Source organism: Macrobrachium rosenbergii, chromosome 2, assembly GCF_040412425.1.
Source record: "Macrobrachium rosenbergii isolate ZJJX-2024 chromosome 2, ASM4041242v1, whole genome shotgun sequence".
NCBI lineage: Eukaryota > Metazoa > Arthropoda > Malacostraca > Decapoda > Palaemonidae > Macrobrachium > Macrobrachium rosenbergii.
The window spans coordinates 26,207,105-26,233,312 of NC_089742.1; the positions used below are offsets into that span (position 1 = coordinate 26,207,105).

General features: G+C 35.9%; 1 long non-coding RNA gene across 1 annotated transcript in view; it reads right to left on the minus strand.

Annotated features, from left to right (window-relative positions):
- Positions 1-2,535, minus strand: part of LOC136844145 (uncharacterized) — a 3,390-nt gene extending 855 nt beyond the window's left edge. The window contains exon 1 of the long non-coding RNA XR_010854755.1: positions 2,413-2,535. This is a non-coding gene — a long non-coding RNA (uncharacterized lncRNA). The remainder of the gene's footprint in view (positions 1-2,412) is intronic.
- Positions 2,536-26,208: the final 23,673 nt, after the last annotated feature.

Below are 26,208 nucleotides of genomic sequence, written 5' to 3' on the forward strand. Positions count from 1 at the left end.
GAATATTTTTAACCGACTTGGGAAATTTAAAAACGTTTCATATAACCTCGAATTTCTTCGTCAAGATATGATAAATAACTAATGGTTGGAAACATAGAACAGAAATGGATTACTGAATTTAGGCCAAAGGCCAAGCGCTAGGACCTATGAGGTAATTCAACGCTGAAACGGAAATTGACAGTAAAAAGGTTTGAAAGGTGTAACAGGAGGAAAACCTCGCAGCTGCACTATGAAACAATTTAGGAGAGGGTGGTCAGTAAGATGGAGGAGAGAGAATATGAGCGGAGGTACAGTTAAAGGAATGAGAAGGGTTGCAGCTAGGGGCCGAAGGGACGCTGCAAAGAACCCTAAGTAATGCCTACATATGCGGTGCACTGTCGGCACTACACCCCTACGGAGAATAGGAAACATAAACAAAGACACATTAGGGCAAACCAAGTAAAATTAAGTCACTTTGTTGGCTATCGGACCCGTATGCAAATTACCGTTCGCACTACTTCGCTGTGGATTGTCCTAACTTCCCTAGCAGCTTGTCCTTACAGTGTTCGAAGTTTGCATTCAAGTCACCTTATATTATACCAAGTGTCTACTGTTTTTCATACGTCAATTCCCACATTTATCAACGTTATTTATAAAGTCCATGGTTTCTTCACTTTCCCACTAGATTAGTAGTACTGAAAATTTAGCCTAATAAAGATGTTCTACGCTCATTTGCCATTTAGGCCTATCTGGTAATAAGAAACCTTGTAAGAGCCATAGTTTCCACTAAAAACAGGTCCTCAATAACTGCTGTAGAACATAAGCTGGGCAATCCTTCGCAACGCCTCTCTCGTATTCTCAAATGTCTGTACCTTCGATAGTGCAATCAGATGACCATTAACTAAACTTTACATCAATACAAATACAATGTAAAATATACAGCACAAGATGAAATGAAATGCTTGCGTTTATTTATTTATTTTTTTTTTTTACAGTACACACCAAATAGGCTACCAAGTTCTCCCTCAGAGACAAATCCTATCTGATACATTTTAATTCTATTTTACTCAAAGGAATTATAACTTATTACCAGAAGTAAGTCTATTCATGAAACTGGAAACCGTAACAAAGCATAAATCAGTTTTGTAACAAAAATTATTTCGTGTTCTCCCCCCTCCCCCGCCTACGATCGGTGCCGTGGTAGGCTGGTGGCGAGGCACAGTAATTGAAGCTGCTGGCAGACTGGCCGCCGTACAGTTGCCATTCTGACAATGTATGACGTCTCCCAGCCTTACCTAACCGTCATCAGAGATACAATATTTTATTAGCGTTTCACCTCCATGCTTTACTTTTATATATTTCCAATTGGTTAATAAAACGTACGCTATTAAAATAAACTCCAAAATAATACTCCAACGATTTGATATGGTACTATTGGGCAACACACGATATAGGCTTGGCGGAGGAATACAACCATCTCCCCTAGTGAGTTCATCCCCCGTCTGGTTTAGCATACGGAACAGTTCTGGCTTACCCCTATTTTGTTTAAAGTTTTGATTGCCTATCTTTTATAACTTCAACATTTTTGCTTACTAACTTACACGCGAGTAAATGGTGCATTTATCGATATCGAAAGCACCTGGGGCTCACGGACTCGTTTCATGACAGTCACCCTGTTGGGTAACACTTAATGAAACCTGACGGATAGGCTAGCCAAAAGTGTTATTCACGTAGAATTCGAATAAAGACAGCTAGGCTACTTATGCTACTACACGTACCGAATTCCAATGATTTCTTACGGTGGTTTCCCAGGATAATTGTAAATAACCATTTCCATTCTTATCATATAAATCAAAGAAAACTTAGCACTACAAAATACAGTCCTGTCGAATGCACGTCAAAAAAGCAAAAGAAGGGACCACAAAGGTGGATAATCGACGTTGCTTACATACAAACCAAATATTTCACGGTACTATAAAACGTGTCAAATGAAAGTGCAGCAGTCTGTCATATCCTCTACATATTGCTTGGGAGAATTACAGTAATATTGTACAATGACTAAGCAGGATAGACTTGATACGGAAAATGAAGCATGAGACTAAAGCCCCTGAGTGGCAAGCACAAAAGTGCACATGGGATATCAGGTTCTTGCATCTTCAGTTGTACTTTAAATTTTAGCCTTCCTTTACCTCACAACCAAACCATCACATTCTAAAGTCCTCTTGGAAATAGCCTAACACAGGGAGCAATGCTGCTTCAACTAAATAACTAACTCGGGTGCAAAAAACACATCTAATGCCGAGACATAAATGATGTTATCGACCTAACATATCGGTTTACGATAGGCCTAACCATCTATAATCCCACCTTCCGCAAACATATAAACTAAAATGTTGTGAGAAACAAGTACAATCAATTTATTCATTAAATTACCTAGAAAGTGATGCGATGCGCAAACGCTTCTTAAAACACTAAACTTAATTCGGAGGCTTAAAAACAACGCGGCCCGTAACGAACACTTCTGTCACTGTCAAAAGTCAACTCGCAACTGGCGAATGGCGAGGGATTCTGAGGGAAGCTAAGAGAATTTAAAAGACCCCATTCCACATCTGTGTGACGGCCGCAATCCGTAAACAGCTAAACAATCTAACTGAGATTTAACCACGGTAGTCGGTGGTTATGTCGATGTTTTGGATCATCTGAAGGCGTTTGATTATAGCTAAAGTATAATATATACTTCGACAATTAACTCTGACACTCATTTGATCTCTGTTACAATTTATTCTTTATTAGGTTATGTAAAGCACTGATTTTTCTCTTTGATGTATGAACATTTTCCACAACCCAGTCAACACGTCGGGAACTCTCCTCTACCATAAATTTTGACGTTAGTGATGAGGTTGCAAGACAAACGACACTGCCCCTAAGGTTGCCATGCGTGCGTATTGTCTGGTGTCTTTTTCACCGTGATGCCGCTAAAGTGAAGACGCCATATTTGTCATCATGCCCCCGTGCGCGTGAAGAAGTCAATCCAATATGTTTCCAAGCGACAACTACATAATGAAAAGCAATGCAACAAAAGCATATTTAACTATCGCTTATAGAATTGGGTTGTATATCATATTCTATGACGTAATTATTCCTTATATTACTTTGTTGTAACACTATAGGTATCATTTTTAGCATGGGTTAGGCCTATAGCATGTAGGATACAGGCTTTTTAAGTTAAAACTACGAAAAACCAATATAAACAGCGTTCTAGTCGATAAACGTGGTTACCAAATGAGCAAAATTAAGTTGTAAATGAACTGACTGAACGAAGATAGATTGTCTGTAGTGTGAACAATACCAGATTGCGGCATGAAATGGATGTGCAATATAACAACCTACCATGAGATGCTCATATTACTTTTAAGATATCACAAGAAACCGAAACATTTCGACCGTGTAACCAATTCATTCTTAAAATTGGCTTTTTTTCACCATTAGGTAACTAGAACCAGCGCGTCGTCGTTGCATAGCCCTAGTTGATATCCACCTTAATAGCGCAGAGAGCCATTGCCGGGGGGTAAGAGTTTTGGGGGAGATGATTTGAATGTGGGGTGGGGAGCGTTACTTGATGGGCTTCTAACTTTTCTGGTCTCAGAAATTTCATCTGATACTAACACTATTAGGGGTTCTCAGGGGTTGTGCATATATACATATATATATATATATATATATATATATATATATATATATATATATATATATATATACATTTATATATGCATGTATGTATATTTATACATACATTCATATATATACAGTATATACATATATATATGTCTACTGCCTGTAAAAAACAAGTACATTGAACAAATACGTTTATAAATTGTTAAAATATTCTTAATATATCTAAGTTAATAACACAGACATGCTTCTCCCAAAGTTATAATTGAAATTCAATACCAGCACCGGTAAATTCCCTACTAATAATAAGCTCATTGAAAAATTTGCACGCAAACACCACAATTACAGGTGTTAACAGTCCAAAGCATAATTCCTCGGCCTGTCTGTCTTTCTGCCTGTTGTACCAAGCAATCTCTAATACGTACATGTATGTATATACTGTATATATATATATATATATATATATTTATATATATATATATATATACATTATATATATATAATGTGTATATACATATATATATTTTTATTTATATATATATACAGTATATATATAATATATATATATATATATAATGTATATATATATATATATATATATATATATATATATATATATATATATATATATATATTTATATAAGTATATAAATATATACATATATAAATCCACAATTAACACTATACCTTGTGAATACCTTACACCCAAAGGAATTATATCATAAGTGCTTCTACTCTAACCAGTTGATGGCACTAAGGTGAGAGTGGATGCATTTATCATGAACAGTTTCCTTTGGGTATAAGGCATATCCGAGTTATAGCAAATTCTATATTAGAGGGTTATTTGTGTCTTAATATTTGAAAATATAAAACCGCCATGTTAAAATCATTGATGAGATATTTTACACATACGTACACACACATACACACACACACACACACACACACACACACACATATATATATATATATATATATATATATATATATATATATATATATATATACAGATACGTACAGTATATATATGAGGGACAATACACATGCATGCTAACATACATACATAACCACACTCGTGTACGTATACACGCACGCAAACACACATATATATGTATATATATACATATATTCATATACATATATATATATATATATATATATATATATATATATATATATATATATATATATATATGTGTGTGTGTGTGTGTGTACGTAAATTTATATACACGGTATATATGTGTGTGTACATGTATGCGTATGTGTGTGTACATGAGTGTGTATATGTATGTATGTATGTTAAAATCCATTTGCATTTCCATTTTATTCTAGAAAGTGATAGCTTGCTAGCCTACACACCATCACTCTGGTTGCAACTCACCACATCCAACCAGCTACCGTATACTTTACCTATTCACTTTTTAAATCAACAGTGGCACAAAATAGTGTTCAGGAAAAAATTTCAATTTACTTCGCATACATACTTAAATTCAGGAGTCTTGCTGGTAGGGTGAGGCTAGTACCACTTGACCATACTGTATCATGGGTGAACCCCATGTGCTTCACACACTAACACAGAAGGCTTATCATTGCTTGTCGAGCACCCCTGGACACGCTGTCATTCGCTGGTATCTAGCACATGCTCTTCTGCTTGGTGGACGTTTAGGCCCTTCCTTTTCAATATACTCATGGATTCACCTCCTCCTCCTTCCTTCTCCCACCTTATACTTCCAAATTATGCACTTATTTTGCAATCCTATCGTACTGTATTCTTTCCGTATTACTAAACCTTTACCCACATATCTCCACATTTCTCACCTTTTCAATTTGTCTTTTGCCACATACAAAGTAAACATTTCATCTTAGCAGCACCAACCTTATATCTTTAATTTGCACTTATCACCAACACTCAAGTTCTATAAAGGAGAGTTGGCCCAACAATTCCTTAATACATTATCAACTAGGGTTCCACAGACGCTCTGTGTAAGACAAGTTAGTTAAGAGTGATTGCTACTACACTAGGGGCAAGCGGCACTTATGACTAATGTTCCTTGCCTCAGGGAAGAGGAGGTTCATTTGTTTATTGAAAACTGTTACCTTGGTGGGAGTAGGATGTACAACTTGACATGCAAATTACGTGACAATATGAATGAAATAAACTCACACATCAGCAACCAGCACTGCCAACAGTCAGTTACAAATGTCGTGTAATATTCAATTCGCACTACCTCGAAAATAATATATGTATGTATATACAGTATATAATATATATATATATATATATATATATATATATATATATATATATATATATATATATATATATATATATATATATATATATATATATATATATATATATATATATACTGTATATATATCGAAGGGGAATTATAACTGACAAGTGGGTCATCATCTCATGAGATCGAACTGCTGACATGAGAACCAATGATGTTCAGTGACGCCCTTTAGAGTGGATTTGTAGCTTAATGTTTATATACATTATATATATATATATATATATATATATATATATATATATATATATATATATATATATATATATGTGTGTGTGTGTGTGTGTGTGTGTGTGTGTGTGTGTGTGTGTGTGTATGTATGTGTGATTTTTGTGTACATTCATTTATATATGTATATGTTGCAACGGATGGAACCTCTTTCCAAGCCACCTCACCCATTTTTACATCCATAACATAACTGAGAAAGAAATCAAATTCATTACAATTGTTTTAATTACAAGAACTGCGGGTTTCCACTCGCCCCTTCATAAACTCTCTCCTTCATTTCCCAAAATAGTTAAGCCCTTTAACCCTTCTCTCTGTTCAAATGGCTGCCTAAGGCCTTGTTTCCAGGTGACCTTCGTACTTTCTTGGCGGCGTCAGACAACAGGCAAAGAAAGAGCAAAAAAAAAAAGAGAAAGTTGGCGCCATCCACCATGGTAAACCATCCACGAGGTTTAACTGGAGGCCATGTGGTCTATATAGAAAACGTGATGAAGATTGACCTTATGCACCGTCTACCTAGACGCCGAGGCATAATCACCGAGGTTACTAATAGACAATGCAACAGCAATGGCGGGAGAGAGGCGCTCAGAACACCGAGGACAGAGGTCCTTATCCTTGCCTGGCCCTTGTATCCTCCACATGTTCAACCCCGAGGTTCGAACCAGTATACTTTTGTAGTGGCATTTCTCTTAATTCCCTCCTCCATTGTCAACACCCTATTGAATGAAGACATTGTGAGCTTGACAAAGGTAATGTACCAGAATAAGGTTTCTTAGTCAGTCATGGTTCCTGTTATTTCTCTGCCTGATTTTGATTTCTTTTCCATTGTGAGATCACCTTCAGTAATTTGTGCTGGAGCATTCAGTGTTAATGAAATTATGCATTTTGTGTTGAACTGAGTTATTTGGCATCATATGTGCATTTCCTCAGTTCCTTTTGAGTGTCTTATTATTCTTGCAAGTAACCGTCTTGCGTATATTGCAGACAGGCCTCAACTGTGGAATCACTCAGTTCTATCCCATGTGCAGTACCCCTTCTACCCCATCTGCGATGTTTCCCGTTATAAAGACATCATCGGAGTTAGAATATTTATCCTGTGTAGGATTCATTCATTTAGCAGGCCCTTATTATTACCTGCCCAAAAATTCGTCATTCTTCTGATCTGTGTTTGTTATGTACATATAATTAGTTAAGAGAATCTTTAAGCTTACGTAATCTTCCCTCACATAAGAATGCCTTAAGCCACAGTATTTCCCTTGCTTTGTTTGTCTACAAAGTTGCCCTAATATCAAGTCAGATGTGTAATAAATACAGAAGATTCCTTAATAATGTAAAGAACTCCCTGCATTCATCCGTTGCCGCCCAGAATCAAGTAAGTATCCTAGGGACATTCGTAGAAATGTCTATATTATTTTATTATATATATATATATATATATATATATATATATATATATATATATATATATAGATATATATGTGTGCGTGTGTATATGCATATATCTGTATATATACATATTTATATATATGCATATATATATCCAAGTTTCATAACACCATTCCGTTAAAGAAGGTGGTTCCGCAAGTGTTGGCTTTCAGGTGCTCTGGTAGCGTTTTTGGGATGAGGCTGCAATCCTTATGCCCTTGCCTACATAAGATGTTTCTTCGTGCTGATATATATATATATAATATATATATATATATATATATATATATATATATATATATATATATATATATCAATATATACCCGAATATAACAATAAAAATACATATATATATAAAAATATAATATCAAATATATATATAGGTATCAACAATTATTGTATATGATGCATCACCAATACCTGGTCTTAATTACACAACTAATCACAGATTTCAAAAATTTACCAATAAATGAAACACTGTTTTTAAAAATCATTTATTTTTGAAAAAATTCACAATTACTTTAAAAAACACAAAATTTAATTAATTCTTGAGTTAAATTATTAATCAAAACTAAATCACAGAAACTTTAATTAATCTAGAAATTAAATTAATCAAGCAAAATTTAAACTATTAAGAATTACACAAGATTTGAAAAGAAAATCTTTGTTAATGAAAATTAAATCAAGTATGCAATGTTAAATTATCAAGAAATATTTAAAATACCAAGAAAATATATTAAATCAGTAAATATATGGTAAATCACCAATATATAAAATGTGAAAAATCAAGAGATTGCAAACACAATAACACACAAAAATACACAAAAAGATTTACCAATAATAATTTCACTAAGGCAAAATTCCCTAATATACCTTATTATATCATGATAATAATAATCACTTTACCTTACACAAGCTTGTGAAAACTTTTGCAAAATCCACAAAACACACTTTTTTGTTAGGCGCTGTTACATTTTTCCTAAATTCAGATCTCAAAAGCTAAGTTTAATATTAATGACCACACAAATATTTTATGTTAACTTCTCTGTTTTGAAGAAAGAGAGAGAGAGAGAGAGAGAGAGAGAGAGAGAGAGAGAGAGAGAGAGAGAGAGAGGAAAACAATTCTAACGGCCTCTGAAATCAGAATGCCAATTTTTGGATTCCAGTTAGAAATGAAACAAGCAGACGACGTCAGAACAATACACAATCAGAGCAATGCGATCTTACAAAACACGACGTGATCGATTCAGACACATGCATTTACTCTCAAAAAGGCATACACAATTCGAGCAGGAAATTGCATGGAACAAAGCTCTTAAGAAAATCTCAACATGATCAAAATAGGACAACTGGCCAGCCACAAAGGCACGCTTTTAAAAGAAAGACGAAGAACCAAAGTTGGTTTTCAGAACAGTACATGAAACATTGTGAAACCATTCGTCTTTTCTTGTATGAGACAAAGCTTTTACAGACTTGATTGCCATTCCTGCACTAGTTAACTCGTTATCCTCGCAACAACAACCGAACCAAAACACATACCAAATCATGGGTATAGAACATTGGTTGCTAGGCGACAAAATGCACGGTCACATACTAAGTTACTATTAAAACGTATTACTAATTCTAAATTACTCTGTATTATCATTACACATAACACATTATAACAGAAGAGTAAATATATCAAAACTATGGGATGAGATACATATTACAAGGCAACATCATGAAAAATATATATATGCACATATTTCATAAGAGATGAAAACCCTCGAATTCCCGACACGTCATTTATTCATCGAACGTCATCGTACGTGAATGGAGAGAGAGAGAGAAAGAGATAGAAGGTTGGCCAACGTTGTTCTCCTTCAGGATGCAGAAACTACTGAAACATACAATGGGTAAATGCTGTTACAAGGGCAGAGAAGACGGAGTTTGTAACAACCTTCAAGTGGATGTTTGGTGGTAAAGGCATGTTAATACATACATTTATATTATTCTATATGTGTAGACGTACGTATCTGTACACACACACATATATATATATACATACATATATATACAAATATATGTATATGTATAAATGTATATATAAAGTATGTATATATGTACATTTATATATATATATATGTATGTATATATATACATATATATATAATGTGTATGAATGTATATATATACATATATATGTGTGAGTGTAAGTGTGTGCGCGAGCGTGCGTGTGTGTGTGCGCGCACGCGACAGAGATATACTAATACCAATACGTTCACCCTGGCAATAACACCTTGGCTGTTCAGCAGCGTGAGAAACAAGTCTCCATTTATTTTGATTTATCAGATGTAGATACTGAAGCTTTGAGGAGCAAAATAAATAAAGATACTTAAAAGAAGAAAATCAGAGCGAGAGACCGAGAGAACAGGAGTAGAGTATTGATGTTGACACCAACGAGCAACCTTAAGAGCAGGATCCATTAGCAGTATTTCTGGTTGGCGATGTTATCAATGACGCTCGTCCGATTTATTAGTCTCACATTTCATCGCCTTCTTCAGGATCTTCAGATAATGGCCGCCCTCGGCAGTGTGTGTGTTCAGTGAGGTCAGTTCATAGAGAGCTGCAGATATATATATATATATATATATATATATATATATATATATATATATATATATATATATATATATATATAAATATATATATATATATATATATATATATATATATATATATATATATATATATATATATATATATATATATATATATATATATATATACGTGTACAGATACATGCACACATTATACATATATAAATATATAATATATATATATGTATGTATGTATGTATGTACGCATATATATGTATACATACCCAGAAAAGAAATCAAACCGTTTTTCTTCATTGATTCGCTGACAATCGACATCGAATCGGTTTCGCCGTGAGATTGCTATGGTGGCTGTAGCATATTTATAAAGTCGATCTAAACGTTTGTTTTCATAGGCCTGGAATCGAGAAGCATTAAAAAAGGGAGAGAGAGAGAGAGAGAGAGAGAGAGAGAGAGAGAGAGAGAGAGAAGCAGTGAAAAGATCTAACATCATGAGGACTGAAGCATAACGGAAGATAATTATCAAGAAGAATCAGGACGACAGAGTGTGCGCGCGCGTGCGTGTGTGTGTGTGTGTGTGTGTGTGTGTGAGAGAGAGAGAGAGAGAGAGAGAGAGAGAGAGAGAGATTTATATAAAGCAGGTGGAAGGTGGAAATATAAGATTAAAATAAGACTATTAAAAGAGATTCAGAAATTAAACTGAGTAATAGGAGCAGAGAAGGAGAAGAGCACACGCACCCCGCCCTCCATCCCCTCCCACCCACCCACACACAAACACTCGCGTTTAGAACAAGAGGGAGAGAAAAATATTAAAAGGGGAGGGAGGCAGTGGTAGGACAGGCCTCGAAAATCATCGGAAATAATTGGACAGATTTCCCTGAATACCAGATACATCGACATGATATTCTCGACGGTCATTCACATTTCAAAAGGTCTGGAGGGTAGCCTCAAGTTCTTCGTTATAGAAATTTGAAAAAATTCCCTCAATGGATCCTCAAACGTATCGCTTGGAACGACAGAACCGGGAGGAATTTGCTGGAGACCAGATGTCTGTCAATCTTGTTAATGGCGAAATATTAATGAAATCGAAGGGGCTGATGCAAGACCGCTTTCAATTACGGCTCGTCTGAACAATTTTGAGTTTTATTACCGATTTACTTTGACCTCTCGAATGAAGTCGCCGATGTTATTATGAGTAATTCACTGTTTGCAGTTATATACACGTACGCAAACGTAGACTGGCGCTCCCATGTGGCCAAGAACATTAGCTGATTGCAGCTCTATATTTGGTATCGTTTTGTAAACAAAAGGAGACAGAATTATTCACTAAGTTTTGGTAATCTGAATGCACGTCGAAGGAGTGCAGAAGAAAAAAAACTATGGTAATGAATTAAGAAGAGAAGGTTACATGTTATGGCACTCAGCAAGACAAAGGTTAAAGGGCAGGATCTGCGGAAATGGAAGGGCAAAGAATGATAACGTCAGTAGAAGCGTGAAGGGGGTACCGCTTTTAGTGTTAGGAAAGCTGTGAGGGACTATTGAAGGAATACAAAATTAATGTGTCAGTTCGAGCAAAAGTTTTGGTACTGAGTATATTTGGTCCTGGTATGGAACACAAATGAAAGTGGAAGAGGGTATTTCTGAGGGAGTATGAAGTCTGTACCTGGTAAGGTCTAGAGTATATGAAAGAGTGGTTGTGCTAGGTGTTTTTAAGGCAAAGGTGAAAAAGATGGCGGATTTTGGTAGTTTCTGGAGTGATGAGAATGAAGGGAGACTTGTGGAAGTGTGCTTGGTAAGGAGCTTGATTTTTTAAAAATGTTGTTTCCTGTTTATGTACCTGGTAGCGAATAGCTATGGTGGATCACAGCCAGAATTGGGAAGGGCAGAGGGCTAGCAACCTCATCCTAAAATACTCTTTGAGAGCCAAGGGGTTGGCACCTTCAGAAATCATCCTTCTAAAGAGAAGCTCAGCAGGGGAAAACTTACAGCATATGAACAGTTTTATCTTTAAACACACTTTCGTGAAACAAATTAGCTTTGCACCACGAATCTTAGGAGTTCGAAATTCCTTGCATTGTCTAGTAATGGTTAGCCTTGCAGCTAATGCACAGAAACAAATGTAGTACAGGTATTCAAAACCACTTACTCTTAAAAAAATAAATATTTCATTTGATGCAGTATTGCCATACTACATACCTCTGAAATCCTGCTGTCAATGTCGTTTTACCAAATTTTCATACAGAAGGATTATATTTAATTTTGTGAATCTTCGTTTTGTACAAAAGAAAAATTAAGGAAAAAATAAGAGTTGACTTAAAAAAAACAAGAAAATAATTTTTCAAAAAAGGAAATTAATACTGATGTCCCAGGTTGTCATATTGTAACAGTAGATTTGATTTGGCGAATAAACCGAATAGATGAGGGAAAAAATGGAGACTAAAATAAACAATGAATGAAAATTTATATATAAAAAAATAGGGTGTTAAAGAAAGTACTTATCACCATTACACCAAAATAATTATGACAAAAATAAGGACGGTACTTAGTGTACAAAAAATTTAAAGAAAATGAAATCTGCCATTTGACGATTATTTTTACACTGAACATTTGATTTTAATTTGTTGAATTGCCAGTATGTACCAGAGAAAAAGATAATAAAGAATAGTGTTGATTTACACGAGATAAAACGCAATATAAAGTAGAAAAAGGCCATTGTACAACTTTATTACACTGAATGCTTACATTTCATATGTCAAGAACTCATCGGTTGTGTACAAGAGAATAAACATAAAAAACCAAAGCTGATGCAGACAAAGAAAAAAAACAAAAAAATAAAGTGTTAATCTAGCACGTTTCCCTCCGTCCCTAACCCTTGACTGCGGATTGGAGCGAATGAAGCCTTCGATAATCTATATAAACCAATTTCTATATTTTTCCCTGCTAACAATAATTGAATTGGATTTCATATTCATCCATTTTTCGCTCAGTGAGGATGCAAAACTTTTCCTTTTTTCTCTCTCTCTCTCTCTCTCTCTCTCTCTCTCTCTCTCTCTCTCTCTCTCTCTCTCTCTCCCCCGAGAGGAACGAGTTCGCTAAAACCGGACCAATAAATTCAATTAAACACTTCAATAACTGAGACTACAGAAATACGATGACTCAGATTCCTTGAGTTTTGGTTGAGGTCAGTTTTCTGCAAAAGAAAACTATTGTGCCGGTTTTTGTCTGTCTGTTAGCACTTTTTCTGTCCGCATTTTTTTCCGTCCGCACTTTTTCTGTCCGCCCCTGAGGCTAGAGGGCTGCAAATTGATATGTTGATCATCCACCCTCCAATCATCAAACATACCAAATTGCAGCTCTTTAGCCTCAGCAGTTTTTATTATGTAAAGATAATTTTAGCTCTAATCGTGCATCTGGCAAAGATATAGGCCATGCCACCACCGGGCCGTGGTTAAAGTTTTATGGACCGCGGCTCATGGAGCATTATAACGAGACCACCGAAAGATAGATCTATTTTCGTTGGTCTTGATTATACCATGTACAGAAAACTCGATTGTGCCGAAGTAACTTCAGGGCATTTTTTACTTGTTCATTTATATGAAGAGACAGAAATTTGTCGATTGTCTGAACTGATAGTTTGAATTTGCGGTCGCAGTTAATAAGGTCATCCATTCTGAGAAAAAAAGAATATTTACTGTTGTAATTCATGAGGAAAAATAATCTGTTAACTATGAACACCTACTCAGTCAAAACGACGATATTTAAGTAATTCTGAAGTTACACTGTACTTATATCAAGTGCTTTATATTGCTCTACATTTTCTCACTCAAGATCTTGTGATAGTTAAACGTGGAGTTTAATGTCCGTAGACAGTGTTACACACAGGAAAATTAAGTATGCATATACTGTACACGCTAAAGACGAAACTCATGTACACAAAAGTTCAAGAAAGTAAAAACCATCATTTAGCACCTTTATTACAATGGAAGGTTAAATTCAACTGGTGAATTGTTAGTGTTTACCAGAAGGTAAAAAAATAATAAAGATAAGTGTTGATGTTCATGAGAAATATAGAGTTAGAAATTACGTCACCATTGTACCACATTACTGCACTAAATGCTTACACATGATAATATGGAGAACTTAGCGTGTACAAGAGAATCAAATAAAAAAATACGCTAGAGTTGATTTAGATAAAAAATATAAAATAAAGGGTTAATCTAGGACGTTTTCCCTTGACTGCGGATTGGATCGAATGAAGCTTTCGATAATCTATATAAAACCAATTTCTATATTTTTTCCTGCTAACAATAATTGAGCTGGATTTCATATTTATCTATTTTTTTCACACAGAGAGGATGAAAAACTTCTCTCCTCTCTCTCTCTCTCTCTCTCTCTCTCCCACCCCACCCCCACCCGATAGGAACCAGTTCGCTAAAACATGACCAATAAATTCAATTAAACACTTCAATAACTGAGACTACAGAAATACGATGGTTCAGAATCATTGAGTTTTGGTTGAGTTTTCATTTCTATATGAAGAGACAGAGATTGATTGGCTGGCTGATTTAATATTTTGAATTTGCCGTCGCAGTTAACGTGGTCATCCACAGCACTTTCATAAAATCAATTATGTTGCTCTACATTTTCTCGATGAAGAGTTAAGTGCCCTTAGGCTTTGTGTTACAGGAAAATCAAGTAAGCGTATACAACTATACACAATGGATAATATTCTGACTGAGTTGACAAATATATAAAATAAAAGTAGTTTTTAATAATAGAATCAAAATGGTAAACAGACATTTAAACCTGCTGTAGATTTAAACATGATTCTGGGAACACAAAAGAAGTCAGAACATACCATATCCTGAAAGGAAGCAAAATGGAGGCCTGAATGAACCTGCAAAATTTCTTTATAGAGCTGTGATTATTTTTTTATATGACAATATGCCTTATGCTTCTTGTACAGGATACACATGTTATACCTATTTATTATTAATGTACTTACCAGCTTAGTTTAGTTTAAAAACGTGCATATTTAACCAAAAACAAACAACAGACGCACTCCCACATGTAAATAAATGTGTATATGTATATGTACATATATATGTATATATATATATATATATATATATATATATATATATATATATATATATATATATATATGTATATATATATATATATATATATATATATATATATATATATATATGAATGCATTTTATCACATCACCGTGATTCTATACTAGCACTAAGCTATAAATGTCCTTTAATATCCCGTTCTAAAAAAAGAAAAAATAATGCTCTACATTTCGGAAATAATATATTTTCTTATATGTTACCCGAAGGGGAATTTTTTACTTGATAATAAGTTCGTCGTCTCGTGGACTCGAACCACGGAAAACAAGAACTCAGGACAACAGTGACGCCTTAAGATTTCAGTTCCAATCCCATGGCTGCCTCACAGTAAATCATTTATATAATACGACAAACCTATGCTGTTAGTGATAAGTTTTAGGGTAAAAAATTTCTGTCAAAATTCATTATCCTCGTGGTGTGAATAATGTGATCACTCCTCTGATTACAAAATAAAAAATAAGAGATAATGAAAGAAAATTCAAAGCAAGACTCTTATGCCAATAATATTAACATTGCCATCAAGATTGAAGTAAGAACTTCCAGCACTGAAGGGTAGCGCTTTAGCCCTTTGTTTTGGTTTATTTATTCAGCAGTGAAAAATTAGGTCGCTTAAAATCGGTTAGCAGCAGTCTAGGAAATGTAAACGAGGTTAGAATAATATTCTGAATGCAGACAAAGATCGCGGAAAACTGTTGACTCCGCTTGCTATTGAACGACTCCAAAACTGACAAGGTGCAGTCACACTCACTAAGCATTATTTTCTATGCTTAGAGTTCAGTACGGTAACTTACACACACGAGCGAGTTTCAGCGAACTTTTGAATAAAAGCTGTGCTTTCGCCAGACTATATAATATTAAATCTCTCAGCTGACATACATGACTTAGTTTGCCAGAGATAGTTAAAGCCTGGTCGGGTAAAATAGAAACTGAAAATAATGCAAGTGCGCTGTTAACATGAAACTCTTCCCCTGTTTATCCGTTTATTGTTCAGTGTGAGAAGCCACATAAGATAGCAAAAGATTTTTTTATTTTTGAGGGGGGTGATGAGGCTTTTGGTATTAGTTTTGATATCTTCTAAGCTTTGGGTAGTTTTTCAGGATTTGAGCAAATGCCAACCAGGTGACCTGAGTTCGTGGTTACAGTAAAATATTGCGACGCCCTTCAGCGATTTACAAATATACTCGTATCAGTAAATGCGGTTGGTCACCAAATTTTCAAAGTAAGCTTGATGGGTTTCGTATTGTTCAAGGCTATGACGACAAAGCAATAATGAGCAACGTGATTTCCCTGGCATCAAATCGCATGAAGCGAAATCACCCTTGGGACGATTTTATCCACATATATGAAAATATATTTATCAAGTCTTGATGCCATCTCCCTAACGCCAACAAAATCTCACAAAAAAATTAGCTTCAGTTTCACTGGAGGAGTTAATAATATGCTTATGCGTCGTAAGGTCACAGAGAATCGGATATGAGTTAGTTCCGTGGAAACAAATCCATGAAGCAATCTGGAACAGCACAGGTAAAATAAGAGGCTTCGTACCCAGATGGACACAACGCTTGATTCTAGAAATAACCGAATGGTCAGAGCTGTCTCTGGAAAGTGAATATTTCACTAAGTGGCGAAACCTTGTGAACAAGGGTAGTTGTGGCAGGGCCGTTTCTTTAAATTTTCAAAAACCTTGTATGCTGGTGTGGTCTGGTGACTTGTACGCGGCTTCACTCCTGGAAGAAGAAAAAAAAAAAAGACTGGCCGAGTTGGGTCCCTTTCAGACAAGATACCGCATTGGAAATATGTTTGCTTCTCCGTAATCTTTAAATTTTCATGAAGGGGTTTTGTTTGTTTTCGTATGTGCTTATTCTTGATAAGAGAGCTGTTCTTTAGTGTCTTTGATACAGGATACCGTGACGCAAGTTACTATTTTCTTAGAAATGGGATTTATAATTATTGTTATTAATAAGCACATACTTGTGTCGAACAAGCCAAAAGAACATGACCTTGCATGAAGAGCTTTAACGGACTAGAATGGCCAATAGTAAAAAAAAAAAAAATTTAAAAGGTTACACGCACGCACACCACACGCCCACACACACTTGCATACATACATACCTAAATAAATATGTATGTATATATACATATATATGTATATACATACACACAAACGTGTATATATATATATATATATATATATATATATATATATATATATATATATATATATATATATATATATATATATATATATATATATATATATATATATATTCTTCTTCTTCTTCTTCTTTTAACGTGCTTTTTCCCCCACATTTTGTATGGGGTAAGCACGATGCATTCTTTTGAAGGACTTTGATTTGGCTTTGGGGTAGACCGTAGTCTCGATCGGCTGCCCTGCCTGACATCGCTTAGACCCCGGTAGCGCATGTACATGTATCGTACCAGTCACCAGCTCCCTTTCTCCCAGCAGCGAGGAGACGTTGAAGCGGTTAGGTCGACAGTTCGAGACGTGTGAGGTGTCTGTTATGTTTTTAGGAGATGTTGGAGTGGCTTTGTTTGTGTGTGTATTAGTCTGTAACACCCATTTGCTTTTAAGCAAACCTATCTGTTGATTATATATATATATATATATATATATATATATATATATATATATATATATATAATCTATATATATATATATATATATATATATATATATATATATATATATATATATATATATATATATATATATATATATACTAATCATACTTTGCTGAATCACTGATGAATCCCATGTGCAGAAAGCTTCCATAACGTTGTCCAAGTATGCAGAATGAGGGTACGTTAGTTCTAGGTTTGGAATTACACGTAAGGTTCCTTAGGTTGGGAATTATAATACCGTAGTTTTCCATGAGTGTTGGTACACTGATTTACGTTAATAGGCATCAAGAATGCAATTTTTGCAATGTAAACATATAGTCATGTGTAACCATTGTCAAACATGCTAAATATCACCTACAAGTAGAATGTGAATTTTGGCGAATCGTTCACTAATGTAAGTCGCGAACCCGGAATCGAGACGAAGGTAACCAAGTGTTAATGAAACTTGCAACAAACCTGAGTGGTCTAGTGGAAATGGCACTGGGTAATAAGGAGCTTTAAAACCAGTCAAGTAGGAGGTAGTAAGTAGGTGCAAGTAAGTAAACGGAAGGGCCCAATGATCTTGGGTGACACCATATGAATGAATATATACATATTTATAAAAAACAAAATCCTTTTGATGCAGAGGCCGATAAGGAGGGCAACCTATTTACTATTCTGTGGCCAAGGATCGAAAGGCACACTATAGAGATAGAGACAGGCAAACGAAATCGGCAGTGTTTGGGATCTAGAGAAGTGAGGGGTTCACCTTTCAAAGGAATCGGTGAGAGTCAGGGAAGACGCTAGCTTAAAAATAAGAGAGAGAGAGAGAGAGAGAGAGAGAGAGAGAGAGAGAGAGAGAGAAATAAGGTTCTGTCTTGAAAAAAAACGAATGATGAAAGATTTTTGTGATAGTAAGCAGCAGTTATATTTTTATTATTCCTAACTTGAGCTGCAAGAACTGACAAATCTAGCAATGGAAAGCGAGATTTCATCTTTAGCAAATTCATCAGCTTTGTTTTTTTCACGATGTTTTACAGAATTTGAAAGCTATTTCCAGAGTGAGAAAATTTTGAAGTGAAAATGAAACAGAAATCGTATCTTAATATGCTACTGGTAATATGCCGGATGAAAGCTCTTAAATTGTCCTATTAAAGAAACAGAAATGAGTTGATATTCCAGCAAGAATTCGGAAACAGCAGCTTTGTTCGTCCCCCTTGCTTCGTAGAACAGAAGCTCTTCATTATTTCATTAGAGAATGAAGCCGATTTCGCAACAAGAGTGACTCAGTAATATTAGATTTCTAAGCTTCCCTTCCTTCGCAAAATGAAAGCGCTTTCATTATCTTATTTACAAATGGCATTAATCCTCCAATGATTATGCTGATAAGAAGCGTTCCGATTCGAGACAAAGAGATAATGAAGTCGGAGGAATAGTCATTGAAACACCTTGAGAGGGAGAGTGTGGGAAGAGGAATCGAGCCCCTTGAGGAGAAGCGAAGAAGACAGGAAATAAGATCAGATCCCATAAACTTCCACGACTGAAATGGGCGGCGAAACGGGAAAAGAACCCAAAGGCGGAAGACTGTGGGAAAACACTCCTAATGGGCTATGTCCGCATGGTATGCTTTCTCAGTTTCGACGTATCATTTTAAAGTAATTGTTAAAAGTAGGGTGAAGAAACAGAGAATGAATAAATAAAAATGACAATATGAAAATGGACGAAAATATATGAGTGATTTAATGAAAAACACTCTAGTTGGATGGTTGGTAGTATATATATAATGTGTGGTGTGTGTGTGTTTGTGTATACGTGCGTGTATTACCAACTATCCAGCTAGTGATTTTTTATTAAATCACTCATATGATTGTATATATATTTTCATCCATTTTATATATGTATATATATATGTATATAATTTTCGTCCAAATTATATACATATATATATATATATATATATATATATATATATATATATATATATATAATTTTACCTTGAAAGGTAAAAAGCATATGCCTTTTTATTCTAACGTCTTCAGTTATGCTCACAATCTACATTTAACTGTTGTCATTTCGGTGTACTGCCCGCTGATAAGCAGGAATTTAATGTTTTGGTTACGCATAATATCGCTTTTATAATTAGAAATACATTTTCTTTATTTTTGAACATAATCGCCTAAAGTTATTCACTCACTGTTTGCTTTCATATTCTAAAGAATAACATCAAGTCTGTAGAAGCATATCCTCTAGATGAGACTTATTTTCTACCATCAGCTTTTGGGGTCTGTTTCCAGTCTCGTTATTTCCCTCAGTCTTGAAAGTTTATGGTACCTGGTTCTACTTCCTGTCTCCCTCGCTTCTACTTAAAGGGTTCGATTCTTTCCCCTCCTCATCCAGAGGTGTTTCATTATCTTTCCCCAGAACTGCCCTGCCTCTTTATCTGGAACTGGAACGTCTTTTCAAAGTAATCTGTGGTTCATTAATGTGAATAATGTAAGCGCTTTCATCCTGCATTTCCAAGGCTTATGGCAATGATAAGTGTGTCCAGAAAGTATGAGGAAATCAAGGGTGAAGAAGCCATAGTTGTTTTGGAGTAATGTGTTTTTCATTAATGTGAATAATGTAAATGATAAAAGTGCTTTCATCCTGCTGATCCAAGGCTTCTTGCTGTGATAAGTGAGGAAATTAAGAATTAAGGGATCGTAGTTGTTATGGAAAATGCTCATATATCTGGTGACTGTGGCCAGTGCATTCTGTAAATATCTAAGCCTACCAAGCAGATATATTGTGATACGATAGTGAACATGGATCTATTTACGTTTTATTAAAAAAGCATTTTAGTTCTGAAAAGATATGTTAATTCATAAACTGATTAGATTCTTCTTCCTAGCCTGGTCGGGTCACGAACCCTCACTCTGTCATGCATGGATTCGATTCCTACTAAGAAACATAAATTCATTTATTTTTCATTCGAGTTCAAGGTGGAGTGGTAAGCATGTCCAAAAGATACTAGGGAATAAGAGAAAATTAATAGGACACTGCGGCTTTTTAGTAACTATATATTTGTCAGTAAATTCATGCAAATAAATATCCTGCAGCCCAAATGAAAGTCAGGCAGTTCTCGAACACAATGCACATATACTAAAACTAAATTATTTATGATCCTAGCAGGTGCATGGGATATTTTCCGAAAATATTTCATACCATAATGCAGTAGAGCTCTTTTTGATATTATGTGAAGATAATAGCATTTCCAGTGTAATGCCACGGACCTTTGTATCTCGCTCGATAAAACTTCTCTCTCCATCCCTTTGTATCAGCAAACCTCTCTCTCTCTCTCTCTCTCTCTCTCTCTCTCTCTCTCTCTCTCTGTACCAGTGCGGCCCCTTTTTACTCTCTCCTTTCATGTGTATAAATTAGGTATCTTCCCTTGTATAAGATATATTTTTCGTACTTTGTTCTCTCTGTTAACGAATACCCTATTTTTATCTCTCTTATCCGGCGTGTGGATAAAACCGCTGCCAAAGAGGGGCATAGGTTCATGTACTGCTCACGATACAAACATTTATCATATACAATTCCATTTACGTGGTGGTTAATCCCAAGGTAACATGCAAGAGATACTAAGGTGTTATTTGTGGCTTAATAGTTTAGAACACAAAATGTGTAAGTATACATTATATATATACTGTATATATATATTATATATATACTATATATATATTATATATATATACAAAATACTATATATATATATATATATATATATATATATATATATATATATATATATATATATATATATATATATATATATATATATATATATATATATATAAACTAGAGAGTCAATCAAACTTCTGCTCCCATTCAGTTCATATCGTTATTATTATCATATAAAATGAGCATAATTGACCACCCCTCGAAACGAAAATTTACTGCATATGGCACCGAAACGCTTTATTTCACGAATATGAAATCCAGACTGAGAGAGAGAGAGAGAGAGAGAGAGAGAGAGAGAGAGAGAGAGAGAGATAAAAGCAATTTGACGCAATCAACATATTTATTCTAAATCAATTACTTACTGAACTGTCGTCCCTAATTAAACAATAAATTCAACAATAAATTCCTTTTCGTTTCAATTGGGAAGTGGAGGGAGGGCGCAGAGGAAGCGGTCGGGATAATAAATAGAGGGCGCGGAGAAATTATAGGATCGAAGGATAATGCAGAATATTAATGCTGAGAGGGGAGAGAAAGAGAGCGGTACACAGAGAGAAGAACGCAAGTCTTGCAAAAGGAATTGCAAATGAGCACGAGGAGGAATTTGAATAGGAAATGAGGAAGGGCGGAATATACGACAAGGTGGGTACAGTGAAAAGTACACGTTACTCGTACGGAGAGAGAGAGAGAGAGAGAGAGAGAGAGAGAGAGAGAGAGAGAGAGAGAGAGAGAGAGAGAGAAGGGACGGGGGGTGAAGTCATATTTTTTGGAGTGAAAAATAAATGTTATATATTTTGTATAAATTATAAAGCCATTTACTTATCAAGAATAATTATACTGTTTACACCCTATCAGATTTATGTATGTATATTTGTATGATATATATATATATATATATATATATATATATATATATATATATATATATATATATATATATATATATATATATATATATATATATAAATATATACTGTATTCTTCTGAGTGACGAAGGTATAACGGGATAATGTACTCCGCCTTGAGGAAAGGCGGTAGAATTGAGGAACAGTGTATTATTTCGTCCCAGCAGTTTCAACCTCCATCAGAAAGAATCTACTGGGACGGAGCAGGACCATATCTTATTTCCTTCTTTTGTTTCTCCATTTTCATATTATATATATATATATATATATATATATATATATATATATATATATATATATATATATATATATATATATATATATATACATTATATATATATATATATTATATATATATATATATATATATATATATATATATATATATATATATATATATATATATTCCTGGCTTACAGTTGCTATTGAAGATTATTTTTTATTTGATTTCATTATCTTCTTCCAGGCGTCGTAGACAAATATAATACTATAAATGTGAATAAAACCAAAATAACTCCGTGTTCCTTCGTACAAAAATGCTCCTAGTAACTGATACCTAAGGTACAAAAGGGTCGAAGTTTATTACATGCGGACGGAAATGAAAGGTGCATTTAAGATACGAAATCTAATTGGTTGACGCAACCGGTTTATGATCATTATATGACTTTACTCTCTCTCTCTCTCTCTCTCTCTCTCTCTCTCTCTCTCTCTCTCTCTCTCTCTCTCTCTCTCTCTCTCTCTCTCAAGAGTACTATCTTTTAACTAGTTCCAGTTATCGAATGGCTAACGCTAATTACTTTTAATTTTTCATTTAGTTAAAAACAAATATTCAACAAAGACATATGTGAAGGAACACGAAAGCCTTATTTGTATTGGAAATTTAGAGTTGGTTATCGTTTATGGTTAAAAAAAAATTAGTCAAGAGTAGAGAGAAGGGAGTGGCACTGCCATCTAATGAGAATAGATGAGTATTATTATGGAAAGGGGTTGCTGTAGATAGAGGTGCAGGAGAGAGAGAGAGAGAGAGAGAGAGAGAGAGAGAGAGAGAGAGAGAGAGAGAGGAGGGGAATTTAATATAAGGGGAGAAGGAGACCACAGCGGAGGTGGAGGAACTCTTTTGGGGGGATTTGAGAGAAGCTTAGCAGGGGAGGAGGTACGGGAGTAAGAAGAGAAAGAAATATATGTGAAAGTCGGGTTAATTGAATGATTGGAAATATTCGCAAATCGGTTCAGACGGATTACCTCGCGCTGTCAGTCGCTTTTAATTCCCTTTTGGGGATTAAGTCAAAGCTATTTCCGATAGGAAAAGGGAAGGGAATACATTCAGAAGATTACAGTTCTTTTGTTTAACTGCAAGCTTCGTTTAATTGTATTTTTTCTTATTTTCTGCTTGGTTTAATCTTATTTCGAGTGTTGACATTCTCTTTCGGGGCAGATTGCATGGAAAAATGAGTGGCCTAATTATTTTGAATAATGATAATATATTCATTATAACTTTACTTATCCTTCTGCCATCACCATTATCGTTCTTGATTTTAGTAATATTCTGACATTTTATCTCTCATATATTTCCCTCTGTGTTTGTATCTAATCATTCATGAGGTAACTAACGCGTTTTAACACGTTAACTTCTTACAGACAGTCGAGAGACGGCTTTAAAGTCTAAGTTAAAAGGTGGAAAGTACTTGATATTGTGTACCTGAAATGAATTGTAGGAGTGAGGTCAAATAAATTACATGATATATCGTAAACTAGAGGATGCACTGCGAAGAACATCATGTATATACTAGCAGTAACATCAACAAAAACGCCTTTGTATTCGTGTTACTCTTCTGAATGTTTTGTAAAGAGTTCTAGTCTTGAGGCGGTTATTTGGGCTGCTACCCTTGCAAAATGTTTGTTAATTCAAAAGATGGAAACACAAAAACGTTTGAAAGCTGTTTACAAATATACATACAGTGAAGGAGGATAGAATGGAAAGTAAGATAGAAGGGGAAAAAAAGGCCTGTTGGTAGTCCGAGGACATGATGCAAAGACAACCTTCTGGAGAGCTTTACATGTACCTGCCACTGCAGATCGCCATGACTGGATTAAGAAGACAGCGTGACACAGGGATCTGAAACAAGCGTCATTGGGTGGTAGTGGAGACTGGGTCCCATTAGCTTTGGTGAAGGGGTCCATTGGGGTGGGTAAAGGAGTCTGTTGGAGTGGGTGAAGGTGCCTACTGGAATGGATGAAGGGGTCCACTGGAGTGGGTGAAGGTGTCTGTTGGAGCGAGTGAAGAGGTCTATTAAAGTGGGTAAAGGGGTCCATTGGAGTGGGTGAAAGGGTCCATTGGAGTGGGTGAAGGGGTCCACTGGAGTGGGTGAAGGGGTCCATTGGAATGGGTGAATAGGTTCATTGGATTGGGTGAAGGGGTCCACTAGAGTGTATGAATGGGTCCACTAGAGTTGGTAAAGGGGTCCAGTGGAGTGGGTGAATAGGCCCAGTGGAGTGGGTAAAGATGTCTGTTGGAGTGAGTGAAGGGGTCTATTGAAGTGGGTAAAGCGGTCAATTGGAGTAGGTGAATGGGTCCAGTGGAGTGGCAAAGGGGTCCAGTGGAGTGGGTGAAGGGGTTTATTGAAGTGAGTAAAGGGTCCATTGGAGTGGGTAAAGGGGTCCATTGGAGTGGGTGAAGAGGTCCAGTGGAGTTGGTAAAGTGGTCCATTGGATTGGGCGAAGGGGTCCAGTGGAGTGGGTAAAGGGGTCGATTGGAGCGGGTGAAGGGGTCCAGTGGAGTGGGTAAAGGGGTCCGTTGGATTGGGTGAAGGGGTCCAGTGGAGTGGGTAAAGGGGTCGATTGGAGCGGGTGAAGGGGTCCAGTGAAGTGGGTAAAGGGGTCCATTGGATTGGGTAAAGGGGTCCAGTGGAGTGGGTAAAGGGGTCCATTGGAATGGGTGAAGGGGGTCCAGTGGAGTGGGTAAAGGGGTCAATTGGAGCGGATGAAGGGGTCCAGTGGAGTAGGTAAAGGGGTCCATTGGATTGGGTGAAGGGGTCCAGTGGAGTGGGTAAAGGGGTCGATTGGAGTGGGTGAAGGGGTCCATTGGAGTGGGTAAAGGGGTCTATTGAAGTGGGTAAAGGGGTCCATTGGAGTGGCTACAAAGGTCCATTGGAGTGGGTGAATGAGTCCAGTGGAGTGGGTAAAGGGGTCCATTGGAGTGGGTAAAGGGGTCTATTGAAGTTGGTAAAGGGGTCAATTGGAGTAGGTGAAGGGGTCAATTGAAGTGGGTAAAGGGGTCGATTGGAGTGGGTGAAGGGGGTATATTGAAGTGGGTAAATTGGTCGATTGGAGTGAGTGAAGGGGTTTATTGAAGTGGGTAAAGGGGTAGACTGGAGTGGGTGAAGGAGTCTATTGAAGTGGGTAAAGGGGTCAATTGGAGTGAGTGAAGGGTCTATTGAAGTGGGTTAAGGAATCGATTGGAGTGGGTGAAGTGGTCTATTGAAGTGGGTAAAGGGGTCGATTGGAGTGGCTGAAGCGGTTAATTGAAGAGGGTAAAGGGGTCGATTGGAGTGGGTGAAGGGGTCTATTGAAGTGGGTAAAGGGGTCGATTGGAGTGGGTGAAGGGGTCGATTGAAGTGGGTAAAGGG